At 48.6% G+C, this 20,588-nt stretch overlaps 1 protein-coding gene across 3 annotated transcripts in view; it reads right to left on the bottom strand.

Annotated features, from left to right (window-relative positions):
• Positions 1-13,139, bottom strand: part of USP18 (ubiquitin specific peptidase 18) — a 38,952-nt gene extending 25,813 nt beyond the window's left edge. The window contains exon 1 of one of the 3 annotated variants that reach the window (XM_074390797.1): positions 13,067-13,139. The gene's annotated coding sequence lies outside the window, so the exon portion shown is untranslated. Of the gene's footprint in view, positions 1-11,520; positions 11,825-13,066 lie in introns of those variants that run through there. The other 2 variants (XM_074390796.1, XM_039462519.2) reach the window with 2 other exon arrangements.
• Between the last annotated feature and the right edge of the window lie 7,449 nt (positions 13,140-20,588).

Genomic DNA, 20,588 nt, shown 5'->3' with positions numbered 1-20,588 from the left:
TAAATCAACATCAACAACAAATTAATTAATTAATGAAAATAAAATAAAGCTGCCTCTCTATATAGCACACTGTAACCTAACTTAATAGGGGTGAAAGGAAAATAAATATTGGGGCCCCAAAAATCACCGGGCTGAAGGGAAAAGTCAAGCTAGGAACTGCTTGGGGCAAATCTGCTTCCCATCTATTCAAAGTTCCCCTCGGCTCACTGCGCTAAATGCAGATCTGACTGCCTCCTTTGGAGAGGCTAATCAGAAGCTCAAAAGAACGCAATCATTTGTTTCTTATCCACCTAAGACCCGGAAGCCTCCAGTCGTCTTACCTTTGCTTGAGTTGTCCTGCCTTTCTGGACCAAATCTTCCATATGCTGACTGATGTCCCATGTGTCCTTAAAATGTATAAAACCAAACTATGCTCTGACCACCTTGGGGACATGTCGTGGGGACGGCCTGAGGCTGTGTTATAGGCACCTGTCCTCAACCCTGGCAAATAAACTTTCTAAATTAACTGAGACCTGTCTCAAATATGTGGGGTTCACATAGGTAAACAAAAAACCTGCAACCTCAACTGAGAATATGCCCCGGTCATGAGTAGCCCAGCGTCGGCTGACCACAGCAGCCGAGATCTTGGCTCTTCACAGACCACAAGCTGCCAAAACATGTTCAGCTAAGGAAACTGCAGGGTTGCAACCGACAGGCTATTTCTGCATGAAACGTACATTTTCTGGCTATAAAGATTCCCCACCCACTTGTGGAGCAGCGATCTCCGAAGCACCTTTGTTCTCAGTGCTACCTGGTTCACAAATCTTTTTTCTGTTCAACTAAACTCTGTCAAATTCAGTCTTAAGGCTTTTCTCTTTAACAGTATACATACGTCACACATCGCATTGTACTACAAAAATGTAATTCACTGTGTGACATGGTAAAAGCCCCATAAGACTGCATACCTCAACCATACCTCAGCTTCCTATTGAAACTGCTCTCTGTAACCCAAACGTGACAGGCAAGCAGCAACAAACCCACGCCATTTTGGCCCCTGCGACTTGTAATAAGTATTAAGGACTGTAATTTCCTACCCAGACAGTGTGTAAACAAATGCTAATCTTGACTTTTGTGAACCACTTAAGTAACAATCAGAATGTCCAAACTCCCCTGGCCCTCGGAGTGTCCGGAGCCCCTCACCCTCATCTTCGCCCAGGGGGTGATTTACAGACTCCACTGGCCCTCAGAACGTCTGAAGCCCCTCACCCCCACCCCTGCCTTCACTCCCGAGGTGGTTTTACGGGTATAGAAGGTCTTGACACCCTCTTTTCGGGGCCACGGGTCGGAGAGACGCGAGTCCTCCGTGGCTGCCGGCAATAAAGACCCCGGAATTTGGTATACTTTTGTCTTGGTGTTGACTTTCTATGCTCGAGCCAGTACACTAACTGTGATTTACAAATTTACAATAGTCTATATTTTTTTTGAGACAGAGACAGCTCTGTCACCCAGGCTGGAGTGCAGTGGCACCATCAGGGTTCACTGTAACCTCAAACCCCTGGGCTCAGGCAATCCTCTTGTTAGGTAGAAAGGGCCCATTCCCCATGCCCGGGACCCACATCCAGCGGACCGCCTCCGGAGCCCATCCCCTCTTGCCACATGGCTCTTCCTTCTTCTTTGTTTAACCTCCACCAGTCACTCCATAACACCTCACCTGTACTCCCCACCTTAGCCCGCCAAAGCTAAGCCAATCCCTGCACTCCACAATACTCCCCCTTCGCCCATGCCCAACCGCCACCAATCACTTCACAACGCCTTGCCTAAACAGGCCGCCGCCCCTATAAAAACCCTCTCCGGCAGCTGCTGGGTGCAGCTCTTCCCTCTCCCGCTCGAGTTGCCCGCAAACCCCAATAAACCTGGACTCGGCTTAACAACTCCTCGCTCTCATTTGCTTTGGGAAGGGTCTCTGCGGGTCGCACATTTGGTGCCGAAACCCGGGAGGTGTGGGCGGCTGGTCCACCAGCAGCCCCCTCCCTTTGGCGACCCCCTTCCTCTGAATTGGCCTCCACACTCCGGATAAGGTAAGTCCATTTACTTGCCTATCTTCCCCGCGGTGCGTGTGGTGGCCTCTTTTCCTTTTGCGTCTCCCCTTTCACGGATCCCTCGCCAAGCGCCGGCCGGCCCGAGAGTCAGATCCTCCAACCAGGCTCCAGGAGCCTTGGAAGTGATCAGACGAGGGACGCCTCCTCTGGTCCTTCCCCCACTTCCACTTCCACAATAGGAACGGTCAGACAAGGGGACGCCCTTCCTGACTCTTCCTACCGTCCTCTAGAGGGGCTGTGGGACAGACGGGACGCCTCTTCCCACACCGCTCTAGCCCAATCCCGCTAAAGGAAAGGTCCTGCCACACGCGCCATGGGGAACACGGAGTCTCAAATTCCTAACAACACCCCTCTCAGGTGCTTACTCCTCAACTTTTCTCAGCTGGGCTACTCCCAAATCCTCCTGTCTCAAGTGGCCTGGCCCCAATACCAGCTTAATAACTGGTCACATTGGCCTCCGACTGGTACTTTCGATTTTAACGTCCTACGAGACCTAAACAATTTTTGTCGCCGTACTGGCAAGGATCGTGAGGTGCCGTACGTCCAGGCTTTTTGGGATTTGCGTCCCCACCCCGACCTCTGCTCCTCCTGTTCCACTCATCAAGTTCTCTTAGCTCGCACCCCTCCCAAGGTCAGCTCTCCCCCTCCTTACGAACAGCAGGAGGAGCTGCCTGACCACCTATCCCATCCCCCTCCTGCTCACTCCAACTCCCTTCCTCCGCCAGTTGCAGACCCTGCCCCCACTCCCACAGCTCCTCCTCCTCCTTCCTCGTCCTCCTCCTCCCTTCCAACTGTTGCGGCGCCGCCCCCTTTAAGTTCTCCAGTTGCGGCCCGTACTAGATCCCACCCACCAGCTGTCTTGGCTCCGCTCCGCGAGGTGGCCGGGACGGAGGGACTCGTCAGAGTTCACGTTCCTTTCTCTCTCCAAGACCTGGCTCAAATTGAACGCTGGCTTGGATCTTTCTCAGCCGACCCCTCCACCTGTATTAAGGAATTTCAGTACCTCACTCAGGCTTATAGTCTTACCTGGCATGATATCCGTGTTATCTGCACTTCCACTCTCACCGCAGAAAAACATGAATGCATCCTAGCAGCAGCTAGGCATGCAGCTGACAGGGACCATGCTATAAACCCCAACCAGGTCCCCGTTGGAGCTGAAGCTCTCCCTAGCACAGACCCCCAGTGGAATTATCAGGAGGGGCCAGGATCCCACATCCCAGCTCGCGATCGCATGCTCCAATATCTCCTACAGGGCATGGATACTGTCTTCCAATAAGGTAGTAAACTATGACAAACTCAGAGAAATAACTCAGAAGCCAGATGAAAATCCCGCTCTCTTTCTCAGCCGCTTGCAAGATGCCCTTGTCCGTTTCACCCGGCTAGACCCCGCGTCCCAAAACGGGGCAACTGTTCTCGCCTCTCATTTTATCTCACAGTCTGCCCCTGATATCCGAAAAAAAAAAAAAAACAAAAAAAGGTGGAGGATGGTCCGGAAACACCTATACAGGACCTGGTAAAAATGGCCTTTAAAGTATTTAACGCAAGGGAAGACACAGCCGAGGCTGCCCGCCAAGCCCAAATGAAACAGAAGGTCACTTTACAAACCCAGGCTCTAGTAGCGGCCCTGCGGCCGGCAGGAAACCGGGGCCCACAAAATACCGCTCGCACCCCTCCAGGGGCTTGTTTCAAATGCGGGAAGGAAGGACACTGGTCCAAGGCCTGTCCCCAACCTCGTCCACCCACCAAGCCCTGCCCCATCTGTCAGCTTATGGGACACTGGAAGTCTGACTGCCCCAGTTTGCCCAGGGTCCCGGTCTCTCCGGACCGACATCCTGGACAGCAAGGGGCTGTCACTGGAGGCCTGGAACCTGGTCGTGCCGCCCAGGGACCAGGCGCCCAGAACTCTCCGTTCCCGGAACTTCTAGGGCTGTTAGACGACTAGAGGAGCCCTGGCTCCCCAACCCCGGTTACCCTTGCCGAGCCCAGGGTTGTGTTCAAGGTAGCGGGTAAAAGTGTCTCCTTCTTAGTCAACAAGGGGGCTACCTACTCTGTGCTTCCCTCCTACTCAGGACAAACTCTTCCTTCCCAGGTCTCTGTTGTGGGAATTGACGGGTCTCCATCCACACCGCGCAAACCCCTCCACTCACATGCTCTTTTAACTCCTCCATTTCCACCCACTCCTTCCTAGTCATCCCCTCATGCCCCGTGCCCCTTTTAGGACGGCACATTCTAACCAAACTGCAGGCAACTATCGTCTTCCCACATACTAATGCCAGTATCTTCCTTCTTTCTCTGGTTACCAATCCGCCAGCCCCCCACCAGGCCGTCCAACTCCTTCCTAGCATTTGCCCACAGGTATGGGATACCAGTACTCCCTCCGTGGCCTCCCATCATCAGCCTGTTCGCATTCGCTTAAAGGACCCCTAACCTCCCAGGAAACTGTTAACCAGGCCTTTAATGCTCTCCTAAAAGCCTTATCCACAACTACCAGTCTAGCTCTACCTAACCCAAACAAGCCCTTCCACCTATATACAGACGAGAAGCAGCACACAGCAGTAGGTGTCCTTACTCAGCCAATAGGATCCACCCTCCTGCCAATAGCTTGTCTGTCCAAACAATTAGACCCCACTGTACAGGGATGGCAACCATGCCTACGGGCCCTCGCAGCGGCAGTCAACCTCACTACTGAGGCCCTAAAACTCAATCTGCACCAACCCCTCCAAGTTTTCTCCCCATATCGGCTCACTGACCTACTTATTCACCAAGCTTTAACTCATCTCGAGCCCTCCCGACTTCAACTTCTACACGTACTATTCATCGAAAACCCTGCAATCACTCTTTCACATTGCTCCCCTTTAAACCTGGATACCCTCCTTCCTCTCCCCTCGGAGCCTTCAACACAGCACTCCTGCTCCGAAATTCTTGAGCTCAGTCAGTCCCCGCGCCCAGATCTGGCTGACCAGCCTATTCCAGCAGCCTCAATCACTCTCTACGTTGACGGTAGTTCAGCCCTCACCACCCCAGGACCCCGGAAAGCTGCCTATGCCATTGTTACAGACACTGACGTCATTGAAGCTCAGCCTCTGCCCCCACAAACTACCTCTCAACAAGCTGAGTTAATTGCCCTTACTCGGGCATTAATCTGGGCAACCAGAAAAGTAGTCAACATTTACACAGACTCCAAATATGTCTTCCTAATCGCTCACTCCCACTACATGATATGGAAAGAACGGGGCTTCCTTACCACTAAAGGCACCCCCGTTCTCAATGGAAAACTCATCTCTCAGCTTATTCAGGCAATCCAGCTCCCCAGTAAGGTAGCTATCATCCATTGCAGGGGACACCAATCCTCACGTACTCCTGTAGCTAAGGGAAGTGCCTTTACTGACTCCGTTACAAAAACAACAGCCAAAGAAAAAGCCCCCCCCCACCACTCTCTATTTGCTTTCCAAAACATACGACCCCCAATACTCTCCCACGGAGTTAGCCAACCTTCAATCTTTACCCAATGTTCAATTCAGGGACAGTGGGTTTTTAAGCACAATCTCCTTATACTCCCTGAAAAACAAAGGTACCAAATAATTCAAGACATTCACAACTCACTCCACATTGGACCCAAAGCCTTGTACCACTTCCTCAGTCCACTTTTTCACCCCCACAACCTCCTCAACACCATACAGAAGGTCCAGTCCTCCTGTACTATCTGTGCAAAAGCCAACCCCCAACGTTCCTGTCATCCTCGGCGTCAACTTCATCAACTACGTGGGTTTCTGCCTGGCCAAGATTGGCAGATTGACTTTACCCACATGCCAAAACACAAACAATACCGCTATCTACTAACCATTGTCGACACTTTTTCAGGCCGGATTCAAGCTTATCCCACAGCCTCCGAGTCGGCGGGAACAGTAGCCACTCATCTTATCCAAGACATCATCCCCCGGTTTGGACTCCCGGCCACCGTACAGTCAGATAACGGCCCAGCTTTCATCTCTAAAGATTACTAACGCTGTCTCCACTTCCTTAGGAATCCAGTGGAAATTACACGCTGCCTATCATCCCCAGTCTTCTGGTAAGGTAGAACGAACGGGCCAATGGCCTCATCAAGGAGCATTTAACCAAACTTATGCTCAAACTCCGCCAGTCCTCGGTTACACTGCTCCCCATCGCCCTTGCCAGGTTAAGAGCAAGTCCTCAAGGCCCAGCACAGCTTAGCCCGTTTAAGCTACTGTATGGTCGCCCCTTCTTACTTTCAACTCCTCCATCACCCGAAGCCACTCCTTTAAGTAATTACCTCCCATACTTCACTCTCCTTCAGAATCTCCTTAGGGAACACGCCAACGCTTCTCTTCCACAGCCCACTCAACCATCCGAAACCACCCAAAGGGTATCTCCGGGTGACTCAGTCCTTATTAAATCCCTCTCCCCAAAGCCTCTCGCCCCCAAGTGGGAAGGGCCCTTACACAGTCATCCTCGCCACCCCTTCAGCCATTAAGGTCGCACAAATTCCGTCGTGGGTCCACCTGTCCCAAGTAAAGAGGTGCTCTGATGGCTCCCTCTCTCCCCGCTGGGAGTGTACTCCTACTGGCCCTCTATCTCTCAAACTTACCAAAACTTAGCTCCTCTCAGTATGTCTGGAGATTCTTCCTTACTGAAAACTATACCAAAACACATCATATCTGTAACTCCTCCCCTTACTCTCACAACCGTCTTTTAGCCACCTCTGACTGTCCCGCAACAGGGGGCTCACGTCCCCTACAACTCAACTTTTCTAGTTTTCATAATTCCAAAGTCACCCACCCTGTACTCTGCTTCCATTACAGACAGCCTTCAACCTGTCAAACCTCTTCCTGGTACTCTTGTCTGGGCTGTGTCTGGTCAACCTGTAACTTGGAAAAACAACGCCATACCCAAGCCCAAGCGGTCAAACCCATCACTCACTTTTATCTAAAACTCCCACCACTGAGGGAAAAAAACCAATTCACTCTAACCATTTCTGACCCTTGGGACCAAATATAGACCAGTCCTCAAAAGGCAGCCCTTTATGACTTCCCAAAACAATCGTACCCGTCCTCAAACCTGTACATAGGGCACGCCTACGTCCTCACCTCTTCACAGATTCGTTCCTCCATACAAATCCAGGAGCAAATCCTAAACACTCAGCTCCAACCCCGCAACACCCCTTTTCATGAATCACCCTCCTCAGGGAGGGATTGGCACTTGCTAACCAGTCCGGACTTACTAATTTAACCTCCTGCCTTCTGTGTGCCACTCTTGGGCAGACTCCTCTCGTTGCGGTACCAGTTCCCTTTCCGCGTAATGCTCCAGAATCATCTAACCCCTTTACTCCCATTCCTAATGTACAACTCTATGCCTTACCTGAGTCTCAGCTCCCGGCCTGCTACTCCCTAGGCCACAATTATTCCCATTGTAACTACACCAGACAGGTTTCGACCGACCTAACCGCTCCACGAGGCATTTTCTTCTAGTGCAATGGCACCCTAACCAAAAACCTGTCCTCTAGCCAACCTCCAACCCTCTTATGCCTTCCAGTCACCGTAGTACCTCGACTCACTGTCTACTCTCCGGCCAAGTTCCTCTTACTACAGGTCCCACAGGCTCCGTCTCATCGCACCCGAAGGGCGGCCTTCCTCCCGGTGGCTGTGGGCCTGTCCCTTGCAGGCTCCGCGCTGGCCGTGGGGTTAGGAGAAGGGGCATTGTTCCATTCTCACCAAGCTCTGGCTTGCCTTTCCTCACAACTTCAGGCAGCCATCGAGGACTCAGCGGAGTCTCTAACATCTTTCCAACGACAGATCACCTCGGTCGCCCAGGTAGCCCTACAAAATCGGAGGGCGCTGGATCTACTTATGGCAGAGCGTGAAGAAACCTGCATCTTCCTACAAGAGGAATGCTGCTACTATGTCAACGAATCTGGACTGGTAGAAACGCGAATCGAAAATCTCCAAAAAATCAAAACCAGCCTCCAGAATTACAAGTTCTCAACAGAAGCCTCCGCATAGTGGTCGTCTTCCATGTACACCCTCCTATCCCCATTACTCGGTCCCTTACTGGTTATCTGTCTTGTTCTGCTCATTGCTCCTTGTTTTTTCCAGTTTCTCCAACGGCGGTTCCAAGAACTAACCCGAGTTACCATCAACCAGATAATGCTACAACCAGTCTTCCACGATAACACCATACCAACACCAGCCCCCCGGAAACAATCACGTCACTTCCCACCCACCAACCTCCATGGAAAGCTACGCCCTTCTGCCCACTTCCCAAACCCCCTAAAGAAAATCAGATCCCTCCGCCGCCCATTTTCAGCAGGAAGTAGCCAGAACGACCTCGTCGCCCTTTTTCCCTTTTTAGGGAGTCGGGAATGTTAGGTAGAAAGGGCCCATTCCCCATGCCCGGGACCCACATCCAGCGGACCGCCTCCGGAGCCCATCCCCTCTTGCCACATGGCTCTTCCTTCTTCTTTGTTTAACCTCCACCAGTCACTCCATAACACCTCACCTGTACTCCCCACCTTAGCCCGCCAAAGCTAAGCCAATCCCTGCACTCCACAATACTCCCCCTTCGCCCATGCCCAACCGCCACCAATCACTTCACAACGCCTTGCCTAAACAGGCCGCCGCCCCTATAAAAACCCTCTCCGGCAGCTGCTGGGTGCAGCTCTTCCCTCTCCCGCTCGAGTTGCCCGCAAACCCCAATAAACCTGGACTCGGCTTAACAACTCCTCGCTCTCATTTGCTTTGGGAAGGGTCTCTGCGGGTCGCACACCTCTCACCTCAGCCTCCTAAGTAGCTGGAACCACACGAGCATGCCACCATGCCCAGTGAATTGTTTTTTAATTATTGTAGAGATGGGGGTCTCACTGTGTCACCCAGACTGGTCTCGAACTCCTGGTCTCAGTGGCTCCTCCTGTGTGATCCTCCCACTTCAACCTCCAGAAGAACTGGGATTACAGGTGTGAGCCACCACACCTGGCCCAAAAATAGTATAGCGTTTCTTTTGAAACACTAGATGATTTCTTTTTCAGCTTTTATTTTAGAATCAGAGGGTACCTGTGCAAATGAGTTACAACAGTATATTGCGTCAAACTGAGGTGTGGGGTATGCCTGAACCTGTCAAGGGGATATTTTGGTTGTCAACTACCTGAAAAAAAAGTATCCTTTCCAATCAACAGCTGCAGCACTATTTTAAAAAATGAAAAGGTAACAATAAGGGTTAAACAAATTTTGACAAATTTATAAAATGCAATATTACGGTGACATTAAAATATTTTAGACTGTTTAATCAAGGTAGGGAAAATGCATACTTTACTGGGTAAAAAAAAGAAATGATAGAGAAATCTTTTTTTTTTTTTTTTTTTTTTTTTTTGAGATGGAGTCTCACTCTTGCCAGGCTGGAGTGCACTGGTGCAATCTCGACTCACTGCAAGCTCCGCCTCCCGGGTTCAAGCGATTCTCCAGCCTCAGCCTCCCGAGTAGCTGGGATTACAGGCAGGCGCCACCATACCGGACTAATTTTTTATTCTTTGTAGATATGGGGTCTCACTATTTTGCCTAGGCTGGTCTGGAACTCCTGGGCTCAAGCAATCATCCTGCCTCAGCCTCCCAAAGTGTTGGGATTACAGACGTGAGCCACCACACACAGCCAAGAAATCATATTGTATGAACCCAACTTTATGAAATACAAACTACTCACACATACTGGTGGGGGAGGGGAAAGAACTGAGAGGAAATTAGCAAAAATGCCATTAATGGGTAATTCTCGAAGGGATTACAAGTCATTTTTACAATTTTTTCCTGATGTGTCTTTTAATTTCCAAATTTCCTCTAATTAACTAATATGTAACTTTAAAATAAGCAGTAATTCATTTAGAGAATAGATTTAACATCTATTCTCTAATTGCTTTTGTTGGCAATAGTGTTCCTATTACAAGTTCAAAAAAGTCAATAAATCAGGGATAAAAAGAAGTGTTCAAATCTTTTTTCCTAATTTTTTTTTTTTTTTTTGAGATGGAGTTTTGCTCTTGTTGCCCAAGCTGGAGTGCAGCGGCGCGATCTCGGCTCACCTCGACCTCTGCTTCCCGCATTCAAGCGATTCTCCTGCCTCAGCCTCCTGAGAAGCTGGGATTACAGGCATGCGCCACCACGCCCGGCTGGTTTTGTATTTTTAGTAGAGACAGGGTTTCTCCATGTTGGTCAGGCTGGTCTAGAACTCCCAGCCTCAGATGATCCGCCCCGCTCAGTCTCCCAAAGTGCTGGGATTACAGGCGTGAGCCACCACGCCCGGCCAACTCTTTTACAAAATGTGAAGGAAAGGAGAAATCTGAAGCTGGGAATCAACTAAATATAAGTGGAATATATTCTTCAATTCATGTTGAATGGCTGAGATAGCAACCACCTCTTTTTCTTAGTCAATATTGACTTTGAATAGTTATAAACAGTTGCTCCTCTTATAAGGTCAGGCCTAAAAATGACTCATCTGAAATGATGACAGCAGACAATTCCATCAGCAAGAAAGACCGTTTTGAGTTCATCACTGAGGGAAAGCTGAGGAAAGAGAGCAGAAAAGTTCCAGTCTGCATTTTCCAAGCTGCTGCCCTCCACGCCACCGAGACCTCCCAGATTCTTCCGTAGGATCTAACAGTAAAACCTCACGGAGCAGATCATTTGAGCGGGCCAGGTCCAGAAGATGCAGCAGTCTTTCAGGGCAGATCACTCTGGGGAGACAGGCAGGTGGGGCAGCCAGGAAAGGAAAGTGAAGCTTAAAGGTCTAAGGAGAATGGGGAAGGCAGGGTGAGCAGAGAGGAGGCAGCTGAACTGAGCAGGCACGGTAAGCCACAGCAAGCAGCGTGAGTCGACTCTGAGGAAGGGAATTTCCAAACTGAACCTGTGACTCAAAAAACTGACCCCCAAATACTAACCTAACTCTGCTCCCACTCTACCTGAATTTTTTTTTTTTCTTGTACATCTTCTCTCATGATCTTCCCAAAATGTGTTTCTTAAGCTGCAGGGAGAGGTGAACAATGGAAGGAAGAGGTTCACCGCCAGAGTAGCCCCCAGGATCAATCAGGGGCCTCAGAGAAGCCCCAGAAGAGCCAGGAATGTGCTGCAGATCATCTGAGGAGAAGCCGGGCATGGTGGCTCACACCTGTAATCCCAGCACTTTGGGAGGCTAAGATGGACGGATCACAAGGTCAGGAGTTTGAGACCAGCCTGACTAACATGGTGAAACCCCGTCTCTACTAAAAATACAAAAACAGTGGCATGTGCCTGTAATCCCGGCTACTCGGGAGGCTGAGGCAGGAGAATCACTTGAACCTGGGAGGCAGAGGTTGCAGTGAGCTGAGATCGTGCCACTGCACTTCAGCCTGGGTGACAGAGCAAGACTCTGTCTCAAAAACAAAAAAGAATAAAAAAGAAAGAAAGAAAACCTGGGAGAGTCCAGCGTCCACGCAGCGTTCCACTCAAAACAAGACTCTGTCAGGAAAGCCAACTCCAAGATTAAATGCCCTAAAAGGAATAAAGCAACTGGCCAGGAACATGATCCAAGCAGTCTCAGTGTCTTCAGACCCAACCCATCACGGCACCCACAATTGGAGACCACAGTCTCAATGACGTGTTCACATTATTTTGCATTTCTTGAGTAATCGTAACATGCGGGTTAGAAGACATGGATTAGAACACTTCGGATGAAAAGCCAAGTAACTGGGAAATTTTGGACTACTCCCTCAAAAAAAAAAAAAAAAGCTCATGTGGAAGCACCAGGACTTAGCTTCTTCCGGACTATGTTTATGTGGAGCATCTTCCCCTTTGTAAGCCCCTGATTGGGTAAAAGTATCAAAAGAGTGCAGCCCATTTTTTGATAGTTTGAAAGAAAACCCCCCAAAACACTTTATGTTGTTAGTTCTTTGATAAATCAAGATGGAGCCGCACACCTGTGTCACCGTCCCTCCCATTTGGTTCCTGTGAACACGTCAGAGAGCCTGCGTTCACCCTCCACCCAACTCCCTCCAATACCACACCAGAAAGAAACTTCAGACGAAATGTTTTTCAATATTTGCCTTGTTTTCTAGAACAATTTTAAAGTATAAATTATAACTGAATAAGTACAAACACCTTGTTTGTACTTATTCAGTTATAATTTATACTTTAAAATTATTTGTTACTTGCTTTAATTTTCAAACACCTTGAACCCAGATTTTCAGGAGTCTCAATATGGAGTTTTACGTTTAAAAGCCTAAATTTAGCTTTCTTCCGAGGAAAAGCGGGGAAGAAGAGAGGTTAAGACTAAAATACTCTGATTTGCAGAGTTTGACAATATCCTTCCAATTTCTCAATATCAATGCCCACTGACCCAGACGTTTTTCTAGGAATTTTCCACCGATATATTTGTGTGAACGTATACAGAAAACGATATTCACTGTCGTATCTATGCTAGCAAAAACTCGAAACAACCTAAATCTCCATTCATTGTTTAAACAACACACTTCCCATACTATGCTTCAGGTTTTTTAATGCCATGAACCCACCGATCTGTCCTGCCATAAAAAAAGATGTCCTTAATATACTCAGTGGACAGAGCAAATTCCAAACGATTTTCAAGACTTGTACACAGAAACGTTTCTGATAAGGTACAAACGAAAATGAGACTGAGTGGAAGATAGAGAGACCCATTTGTCTGCCTTGTTTGGCTTTTTTTTTTTTTTTTTAAGTTTGTAACATTTCTGTCATTTCTTTTTTTTTTTTTTTTTTTTTTTTCAATTAAACACAAAGTCATGCCATAAGCCCAAATAACTCTATCAGCTTAGGAAAAAAAAAAAAAAAAAAATCATTGGCCCAATACATGCCCGTAGTAAATACAGACCGCGATCATCACTTGCACAGTTATCGATCACCTCCTTAGCCATCTGGCTGGCACGGGAGCAGCGCTGATGTCTGCGCCGAAAAGGAAACTTCCCCGACGAGCCCCGCACTTGCCTGCAGCGCCCCGCGGGCGCCCAGCCTCCGCCGCCGCGTTCCACGCCCGGACTGAGCCGCGCTCGCAGCTGGCGCCGCCGCCGTTCCGCTCCGCGCCGCCCTCGTCCGGCCCCGCGCCCGGCTGCGCCCCGCCCGGCTTTCGTTTTCCACTGAATGGAAAGCGAAACTTAGCGGGGCGCCCGCGTGCAGGGAAACGCCGCCCGCCGCGGCCGCGCACCTGCCTGCTCGGGACAGGAGCGCCCGCAGAGGGGCAGGGCTTGCAAACGCTGCCCTTTGCCAACGTGTCCAGAACACACGCGCTTTTTTTTTTTTTTTTTTTTTTTTTTGACAGTTTCTGTGGTCCAAGCTGGAGTGCAGTGTCTCAGGGGCGCGATCTCGGCTCACTGCAACCTCGGCCTCCGGGGTTCAAGTGATTCTCCTGCCTCAGCCTCCCAGGTAGAGCTGGGCTTACAGACGTGCACCACCTCGCCAGGCTAATGTTTGTATTTTAACAGAGACAGGGTTTCGCCGTGTTGGCCAGGCTGGTCTCGAACGCCTGACCTCAGGTGATCCGCCCGCCTCAGCCTCCCAAAATGTTAGGATTACAGGTGTGAGCCACAGCATCCCACCTACATGCGTCTTTTTATTTGCGATTTTCAGGTCCCTGCAATTAACATGCGTCTGAGAGTCATCTAGCATTTAGTAATATCCGCTGCAGCATTTTTTTTTTTTTTTCTTAGTGCTATTGTATTTCTTGGATCGTGTATCTTCACATCACCGGCCTGTGGCTTGGATGACATGTGGCACGTGTTATAATTAGGAGCTCCTCTGTGGGCCTGCAGATACAGATATTCCTCCACTTAAGTTGGGGTTAGGCCAAGTGCGGTGGCTCACGTCTGTAATCGCAGCACTTTCAGAGGCCGAGGCGGGCAGATCACCTGAGGTCAGGAGTTCGAGACCACCCTGGCCAATATGGTGAAACCCCATCTCTACTAAAAGTACAAAAATTAGCCAGGTGTGGTGGCGGGCACCTGTAATCCCAGTTTCTCGGGGGACTGAGGCAGGAGAATCGCTTGAACCCAGGAGGCAGAGGTTGCAGTGATTCAAGATTGCACCACTGTGCTCCAGCCTGGACAAGGGTGGGGCTCCGTCTCAAAAAAAGACAAAAAAAAAAAAAAAAAAAAGACGGGGTCAGGCCCCAGTGAACCCATCATGAAGTCGAAACATCATAAGTGAAACCATGGTAAGTGAGGGACCATCTGTATATATAAGGTTAAAAGAGCTGTAACATGGACACCAGAAAGGCTCATTACCTCTTTAGAGATGTATTTCTTGTATGCAGACTCGTGGGGGTGGGGGCAGAGGGGTTACCTGCCAGGGGCCTCAAACTCCAGCCGCTGGAATTGGCGCAGGAAAGCAGGATACAATCCCCACAAAGCGATCCGTCTTTCTCAAAGCCGTCCCCCCAGCAATGGACAAATAGAGAGGCTCTAAAAACCCAGCGCTGCCAGGACCTCACCGAGGCACTGGTAGGGCCTGTAGTAAGGTACAAAATACCAGGGCACGAAGATGTATAAACGTCTGCATAACGGGGGATGTGTGTTAGAAGCATGAACACAGACATATACATGCGGGCTATCCACACGTCCATCATAAGCCCAGACTCCCCTTAGGTTGCTGCTGGGATGGAGGCAGTGTTGTGCACAGCACAGCATTTCTCTCGGGAACGCTGGTGGACTGTGAGCAACATGGTGTTTACACAGGTACACAGTACTGGGCACGGAGTGCATCCTCATTATGTATGTTGACCAATCGGTTATATAACGAGCTTCAAGCATCTGGTAAGCCTTGTCCACAAACAGGAACCTCAGAAACTCAAGTGAGGGTGATGAGGAGAGGATGTTGCAAAATTTGATAAAATACGCTACATACATTGAGTCAGTAGAAGGCTAAGGACCAAGCTGTATTTGCTTGCAGCAACTATCAGCAGAAAACTCTTAATAGTCGATCCAGTGATTCTGTCTGAATCTTGGTAGGTCAGTGGAGCAAAGTACTTGGTCTTGCTGCCCCAGTGCAGAACGGACAAGGGTGAACCTTGCGGTGGAGGCTGGACATTATAACGTAAGGATCCATTACACTTCTATGGGGCTCTTCCGTCCTTCATGGTACCTTCCTGAACAATTCCATGCTAAGGCCATCAGGTGTGTCAAGCAAATTGGGCATCTGTGTAGGATGTTCCACAGTGGCCCAAGCAGGATGAGGAGGGTGGCGGCACAGGGGGGCTGCCCAGCACACCGTCAGACACAGATGGGTGCTGGTGCAGCCGGCCCCGGTGTCAGATCCCAAGCGGTTTGACGATGTGGCACGTCCCCGTGTCGGAGTGGCCCAGTGTGTGGTGTCGGGCGCAGGGGCAGGTGCTGGCGGAGATGACAGATCAGTTACATACAGGGAGATGACCAGGTGACCGAATGTATTAAGGATAATTGGAGCCAGAGTTGAAACTGTCAGAGGTTGGAGTTACACGTAAGGAAAGGGAGAATGCGCCCACTAGTGTTGAACTGGAACTGGACTTGGCAGGGTAGATCTTTGGTTTTCAGTATGTGCACACAGACAAAGAAGGACATGTGGAGTTCAACGTGTGTATACACACATATGCCTTACATGCATACATCCCCTGACTCGGTCTGGAGGGGGCCTGGGAACAGTGACACCCCAATCTGGCAGCCAGATTTTGGTTTCTAATTCCCATTCTTTAATAAAAGGAACCAATGTTGCTTAGAGAAATGGCCGTTTCTGGGGTTACGGCAGAGAAAGTACAAGATGGGCGAGGACATCTCGTTCTGCCAGAAAGTAAGGGAATGCTGGAAGAATGATGGGGATGTTTCAAAACGATACAGAAGCCAGCTCCAAGATCATGCTCCCACTGGCCAAATGCGGAACTTGAGCAGCAAAAGAAATGATGATAGTAACATTTCAACCCTTTAAATAAAACAGGAAGCCATGCTTCATACCAATAAAAGTAGATACGAATAAATTAAAATTTTGGTGAGGAATACGATACTTACACAGTTTCAAAGTACCTTCCCACAAAGTCCATATTATTCATTTCCAATAATATTACATATATGTGATACCAACCAGGTTCATTCTGCCCACATGCGATCATCAATCACTGCGACAGGTTTTGCAAAAGAGAAAAAGAGTTATTCACAAGGCAGCCCAGTAAGAAGGCAGGAGAATAGCTCTCCTCCCCGGCCGGGCACAATGGCTCACGCCTGTAATCCCAGCACTTTGGGAGGCTGAGGTAGGTGGATCATGACGTCAGGAGTTCGAGACCAGCCTGACCAATATGGTGAAACCCCATCTCTACTAAAAACACAAAAATTAGCCGGGCATGGTGGTGCAAGCCTGTAGTCCCAGCTACTCGGGAGGCTGAGGCGTGAGAATCGCTTGAACCTGGGAGGTGAAGGTTGCAGTGAGCCAAGATCACACCATTGCACTCCAGCCTGGGTGACAGAGTGAGACAAGATAAGGCTCAGGGGTATTTACCCGTGAGAGCAGCAGCTCGGTCTAAGGCGTGGGCAAAGGTGATTGGCAGTGGGGGAGAATGAGGCAGCTGGAGACCTGTGCAAGTATAGGGAGGGTTCACGGCACTTCACAGGACACATGCTCAGAAAATGACAGCCTTAGCATGATTTGAGGGTGGCGTTTGGGGGCCTCTGATGTCAAAAGGCCACCTCTTTCTTTGCACAAGCCTACTTGAAAGCTCACTGGTCTCAACTGGTTTGAACTAGGCAGGAGCTGCCCCAAGTTCCTGAAAAATGTGAGCAATCATGACAGTCATGACATACATGTTATCTGTAAGGAAGCCAGCAACGTTAGGTTATAGCGCTCAGCCGCGTGGCCTTCACCTTCACAGAAAAAAAATAACAAAAGCAAGTGACCAGAAACAAGCAGGGCAGGCCAAACTGGGCAGACCTAATCGGATTAACCCTGTGGTCTCATGTGTAATATCACAACTATAAAGAATGTAATGGCAGGGCACGGTGGCTCAAGCCTGTAATCCCAGCACTTTGGGAGGCCGAGGCGGGTGGATCACGAGGTCAAGAGATGGAGACCATCCTGGTTAACATGGTGAAACCCCGTCTCTACTAAAAATACAAAAAAAAAAAAAACTAGCTGGGCGTGGTGGCGCGTGCCTGTAATCCCAGCTACTCAGGAGGCTGAGGCAGGAGAATTGTCTGAACCCAGGAGGCGGAGGTTGCGGTGAGCCGAGATCGCGCCATTGCACTCCAGCCTGGGCAACAAGAGCGAAACTCCGTCTCAAAAATAAATAAATAAATAAATAAATAAATAAATAAATAAATAAATAAAAATAAAACAAAAATAAAAAAAAAAGTGCGATCTTGACTCAAAAAAATATTTTTTTGAAAGTATTTCCTAAGAAATCTTAAATATAATGATTCAAGAAGATCGATAATAAAACTGAAAAAAGATACTGCATACAAACATTAAAACTGGGTTAAGGGTACTCTCAATCTCTCTGCACTATTTTTACGACTTCCTATGGATCTATTATTATTCTGCAATGCAGGGCTTTTTAAAAAAGGTTGTGGGCATTTATATTAGGTTGCATTACACTTATAAATTAACTAAGGGAAAATAACATGTTTATTTTGTTGAGAGATACTATTCAATACTAAGGAATGTCATTAAATTTGCCCATCTACATTTGTGTTTTTGAGTTTAAAGTTTTTCTCATAAAGGCTGCTAACATTTCCTAAATTGTTATTGCTAAGTATCTAACTGTTTCATTGCTGTTGTTAATAGAAATTTTCTCTTTTTCTGTTCCACCATATCCTGACTGGTTAAATGTTTATAAGATTAAGGCTACTTTTTTTTGAAACGGAGTCTTGCTCTGTCACCTGGGCTGGAGTGCAGTGGTGCGATCTCAGCTCACTGCAACCTCTGCCTCTGGCGTTCAAGTGATTCTCCTGCCTCAGCCACCCAAGTAGCTGGGATTACAGGCGTGCGCCACCACACCTGGCTAACTTTTTATATTTTTGGTAGAGATGGGGTTTTACCATGTTGGCCAGGCCGGTATTGAACTCCTGACCTCAAGTGATCTGTCCGCCTCAGCCTCCCAAAGTGCTGGGATTACAGGTGTGAGCCACTGCACCTGGCCTGAAGGCTACATTTTGTTTAAATTAGGCTTATCGTTAATTCCGTAGGATTTTCCATGTTCCATCATATCATCTACAAATAGAGATATTTTTTATCTTTATTCCTTTAATTATTTTTCCATCTCTGATTGCATGAGCTCCTATTTCCAGTGCAATTGAAATAGTCGTAGCAATACTGTGCAGCCTTCATCATCGTTTTCTTCCTGACCTTGGTCAGTGTCTGTAATTTTTCTCTAAGATGCTAAGACGTCTGGAGAAATAGAGTTTCCCCGTGGTTGAATTCCTACAATAAATCCCTCCTAGTTGTGCAGAGTTTTTTCTTTTAGACTTGGGGTCTCACTATGTTGCCCTGGCTGGCCTCAACTTCCTGGCCTCAGGCAATCCACCTGCCTCAGCCTCCCAAGTAACTGGGACCACAGGTGTGTGCCACCATGCCCAGCGAAGTTGTTTGATTTTGGTATTTTTAGAAACAGAATCTTGTTATGTCCCCCAGGCTTGTGCTATATATTTTTCAATATGGTATGGATTCTGTTTATTAAAATTTTACTTGTGATTTTTTCTGCTGCAATTTATCAAGGAAAATCATTTTCTGTATTTTTATTCCCCTCCCCTGCCCCCGGCCCACTGCAAGACTACGGAACGTGCTTAGGGAGACCGTGTTCTGTCGCATTGCTCATGAGTTTAACAAGCAGTCTCACACTTGAGGCCTTCGTGTCTAAGCTTCAAATGCAGTGTATAGAAGATCCCATGAGGGGTTCCATACTGCATGTTCATGAAGAGGGATATGGTCTGTGAGGACTCCCCTGGACTCTTGAGGATTCCATTGCATAAGAGAAGAAGGCTGCCGTACACACTACAAAATTTAATACCTCTCCGTATCAATATCCTCGCCTTTTGCCCGCTCACCCTCTCACTCTCCTCATCCCTAAAGTGGCCAACCTAAATTTGCAACAAAACCTTTTTTTAAAAGTTAATTACGGCCGGGTGCGGTGGCTCAAGCCTGTAATCCCAGCACTTCGGGAGGCCGAGGCGGGTGAATCACGAGGTCAATAGATTGAGACCATCCTGGTCAACATGTTGAAACCCCATCTCTACTAAAAAAAAAATATATATATACAAAAATTAGCTGGGCATGGTGGCGTGTGCCTGTAATCCCAGCTACTCAGGAGGCTGAGGCAGGAGAATTGCCTGAACCCAGGAGGCGGAGGTTGCAGTGAGCCGAGATCGCGCCATTGCACTCCAGCCTGGGTAACAAGAGCGAAACTCCGCCTCAAAATAAATAAATAAATTATGGTTAATTATGGTACTTTAAAAAAATTATGGGCTGGGTGCGGTGGCTCACGCCTGTAATCCCAGCACTTTGGGAGGCCGAGATGGGCAGATCACCTGAGATCAGGAGTTCAAGACAAGCCTGGCCAACCTGGTGAAACCCCGTCTCTTCTAAAAATACAAAAATTAGCCAGGCATGGTGGTGGGCTCCTGTGGTCCCAGCTACTTGGGAGCCTGAGGCAGGAGATTGCAGTGAGCTCAGATCACACCACTGCACTCCAGGCAGGGTGACAGAGCAAGACTCCATCTCAAAAAACATGTGGATAGTTTGGACTCAGAAAAAGGGAGTGATTTAATTCAATCCCTTTAGCGTATTTGCATTGTAATAGAAAAGGAAGTGCCCCCAGGGTCTGCTTTTTTATCATTACTATTTTTCTTTAAATAGAGGCAAGGCTTCACCACGTTGCCTGGGCTGGTCTCAAATTCCTAAACTAAAGCCATCCACTGACCATGGCCTCCTGAAGCGCTGGGATTACAGGTGTGAGCCGCCGTGCCGGCCCTGGCCAGTGAGCCTTAAAAACTCAGAGTAACGGAGCCAGATCAAAGTGCCGATAGCGCCTGCAAGTTTAGAGAAAATATACCGTCTTCTTCCTCAGTCGGTCCATTGCTGGAATCTAAGCTGATTTCTGTCAGAAAACTAACGGTGTGTCGCTCTTGCCGAGAATCTGGGACTGCAAACCCTGGAGGAGGGGGTGCTTGTGGATATCCATGCTCTCAAGAAATACATCTGAGAAACTGGGGTGCAAAGGGAAAGAGGGTTTCACTGGACATTACGTTGACTGTGGACTCTTCTATGCCCGGGGTGAAAGATTTAAAAATGAAACGAATTTTTCTTGGTGAGTGAACATGACTTAGGGCGTCCCCAGAGAGCTGCCGCGGGACTCCAGGACCGGGTTGTCTAGTTGTCTAGCCCAGCGGGCTCACCAAGCTCATTGTGCAGTTCTGCTTTACAACTTTAAGTCTCTAGGCAATCCACGCTGGAGCAGGACAAAGTGACCTATCCTGGGGAACTGGAGTCTCCCGCTTTCCTT

Source organism: Saimiri boliviensis, chromosome 21 (assembly GCF_048565385.1).
Source record: "Saimiri boliviensis isolate mSaiBol1 chromosome 21, mSaiBol1.pri, whole genome shotgun sequence".
Classification (NCBI taxonomy): domain Eukaryota; kingdom Metazoa; phylum Chordata; class Mammalia; order Primates; family Cebidae; genus Saimiri; species Saimiri boliviensis.
This window is presented reverse-complemented; position numbering and strand designations above follow the sequence as displayed.